Source organism: Tamandua tetradactyla, chromosome 4, assembly GCF_023851605.1.
Source record: "Tamandua tetradactyla isolate mTamTet1 chromosome 4, mTamTet1.pri, whole genome shotgun sequence".
Taxonomy (NCBI): Eukaryota; Metazoa; Chordata; class Mammalia; order Pilosa; family Myrmecophagidae; genus Tamandua; species Tamandua tetradactyla.
Window position 1 is genome coordinate 51,879,003 of NC_135330.1, and position 3,637 is coordinate 51,882,639.

Here is a 3,637-nt window from a genome sequence, read left to right on the forward strand (position 1 = left end):
CATAGACAATTTTTAAAAATCTAGGTAGAAAATAAAATGTAAAGAAAAGTGTATATTGAGTAGGTAATTTTGCACAAGGTGATTTGATTTCAAACAGCACAGTTTTAATATTCTTAATACTTTTTAATATAAATCACATACAACTACTTTAAGCTCATTTTTCTTCAATCAACTATAATGAAAGCGTTTGAAATATGCAGCAAGAGAAGAAATATGAAATCACTGTATAATTTGTACCCAAAATAAGGAAGAAAACAAAATTAAGTAATGAGTTGAATTTTAGAATAAGTATTCTTTTCAGTACAATTATAATTGAGTTCCTTTAGGGGACTAAACATGAGATTTGCATTCAATGTTCTTTAGGGTTGCATAAAATGGGTTTAATCCGTATGGATTAATACAATGCATAGCTGAATACTTCTGCTAATCCAAAACTCCACTGCATTCACATTTTAAAATGCACCTCTACTTTAAAACCAGATGGCCCATGTTGGACACATTTTTGTTTTTTGAGAACTTGTGCAAAGTTTATAAAGGACACATCACATCTATTAATTTCATATTTACTCATATACCTGGTCCTGGCATATGATATTTTCATATACCAGTGCTTTACAAATGTGAATGTAATTTTTATCTGGGTATCATATATTTATCAAGAAAAGACAAAACCCTGTCCTTTTAATTAGTTTTATTTCCAGTTCTCAGATGAATAAAAAATATAATAATGTGAAGACTAAAAGGATTCAGATGCAGAGGTAAGAGATAGAATTTGAAATTCACCTGATAGGATAATATGCTTTCTAAAGGAATAACATCTTTCTCTACCAGAACTGAAGTGCTTTCACTGTTTTTTCTTTGCCTGGGCAGGCACCGGGAATCGAACCTGGGTCTTTGGCATGGCAGGCGAGAACTTTGACTGCTGAGCTACGGTGGCCCACTCTGTTTGTTTTTTAAACATAGCATTTTACGTAGTATTTACTAGATCAATTTTATCTAAATTACACTTATGCTGTTTATTAAAAGTGGTATTTCCTTATCAGACTGACATTAATAACATCCAATTTGGCTTTACTTGGGTATAATTAGAGCTTTAGGAAGAGTTGCTGCATAGATGGCCCCTGTGAAGAAACAGAAACCACAATGAAGCAATGAGATTTGAAAGTCAACATAGATCACACTCAAAGCATTGCTTCCAAAAAAAGTGTTTACAGAATCTGTTCTACTAATTAAATCCAAAAACCAAACATGTTTCACCCCATGTGTTAAGAAAGCGCATGGCATCTGGCTGATTAGTATTAAGTAATGAAGCCGAATCAACCAGACTAGTTTTCAGTTAAGCCTTGAAAGAATCTGAGAAAGACCTGAACGTGTTGTGCTGCTTAAAGGCGTGGGCTAAGAACACTTCAGCTTAGAGCAAAATGTGAGGCTAAATAACAGAGGAATCCATCTTCAATCACAAATTTCTTCTAGGACAAATTGCAATATTCATGGATTTATCTATGTATATATTTCCACACATCAGAGGATTTCTAATCATGAGCCTTTTGTTAGCTAGGTTTTCTGAATCATTCTTAAAACTAGTCTGGCTGATTTGGCTTCATTACTTAAAAGAATGATTCCAAAGAAAAATTTTTAAAAATCAGTCACTGAAATGTTAAAATTCTTCTGAAAAGTAAAAGTAAGAGAACTTCAGTTGAATCACATTGAAACTGGGTGAAACAAAGACCCTAAAAATTAAATAGTCAACATGGAACTGATTGGAAAAATAATGGTATATTATGCATCAATTCTAATTCATGAGCCATTAAAATGCCACTAAATATTTCTTTACTTAGTATGAACTTTTGCTGTTTTATTATTGAAAAAATCCTTCAAGACTTTATATAAAGTTGCTCTTATACATAATCCCCCCTGTTAGATTCTTATCCAACATGAATTTTTAATTCCTTAATAATGGATATTTCTAAGGGTGGGATTTCATTAATGTCAAATTTCCATTAGCCATCTTAAAACCTTTCTAGAATCAGATGGGTTACAAAGGAAAGAAGTGAGGGAAGGAAAGAATAACTAGAAGAAAGGAAGTAAAAAAGAAGGCGTGGAAAGAAAGGAGGAAGGGAGTGAGGGAAAGAAGAAAGGAAAGACAGAAAATAAAGAAAACGGGAAAAAAAGGAAAGGAAGGGAGGTAGAAAAACCTCCTTTGTTGGCAGGAAAATAAAAAGGGAAAAAAGCCTTAGAATCAAGGAAGTAACCATCTATGTGACAGGAAGATGAAAGTTCAAAACGTGAGGAAAAGCACAAAAGAAAACCTCATACTTCACATTTTAATAATAAGATAACCTCGACTATGTCTACCATTCTAGGTGCACATGGTTTTTTTCTGTATGTGGATATTGTTTATATTTTCATGTTTCCTCCTGTGTATATTTTTCATTGTAAGAAAATAGGTGTAATAGTTAGTTTTCCAATTATTTTCACTGCTTGAAAACATAAAGATTCATAATGTTTGAGTAGAAATTGTTACACACAAAGGTGATTAATCAGTCCTAAATGATAGAGAGAATGACAATATTTCTAAAACAATGTTGGCAGTAGCAAAATGAGAATTGGTCAAATAAGTCATCCAGTAATTAAATACATTGATTTTTCCAAGATTCTTACAATTTTGATCTCAACTAAAACAATATATAGGGAGTAAAACAGAAGTTTGTGTGCCAATGATAGGCATGAGAGAAATTAGACTAGTTCAAACTAGGAACAGCCTACAAATATTAGCAAAATAATAAAATAAATTAAGTAATTCTCTATATTTCAATTCATTGACTCTCCAAGTTATAGACATCTTTATTCCACTGTTCTCTTATTTATCAACAGGATGAATCTAGAGCAAATTATATTCAATAGTTAGGAAAGAACTAAGTTTTCTAATATGATATTTTATGAGTTCTCAAAGTTTCTACATGTACATCAAGTATGCCCTTTAAATGTAACATATGAAGTCATCTAAGAATAATAGTCACAAATGCTTTATTAAAACAAGGTATGTTTTTACATGGTACATTGTCAAAGTATGTATATTCTTTCAAGTTATGAATTAATGATATAATGATAAACTTTCCTTCCTTATTTGATTCTTCAGGGTAATTTACTTTTGCAAAATTGCCTGCATTGATAGATTTAAGTTGAAACTTTGAATAAAAAAAGAAACCGCCCTGAGCTAACTGGTAAGTCAGTCATGAGCTACACATACAACTGAAAGTTTTTCTGTATTCTATTAAGAATTTACAGGCAAGATTGCATTACCTTTCTATGGAGAGAACATAGATAACAGCAAAATGTAGTAGAATGATTAGAAATGTATGAGTTTAAATATTCATTACTTTTGTTTCTAATGTTTACTTCACCGTAAGTTTATGCAATGTAAATTTTAATGGTAACTATGTTTACCATTGTCTTGGTAAATTACTAGAAATTTAGAAAGTGGCTTTTGTGAGCATGTATGAGACAACCCCAGAATACTGAAGCTTAAGCTAAACAACACACTCTACACAAAATTTATCATTTCACAAGGGTAAAATGGTGGTTTAACTTTATATTGTTTTCTACATAGATACCCTTTTTAGCACCATTTCAAAAA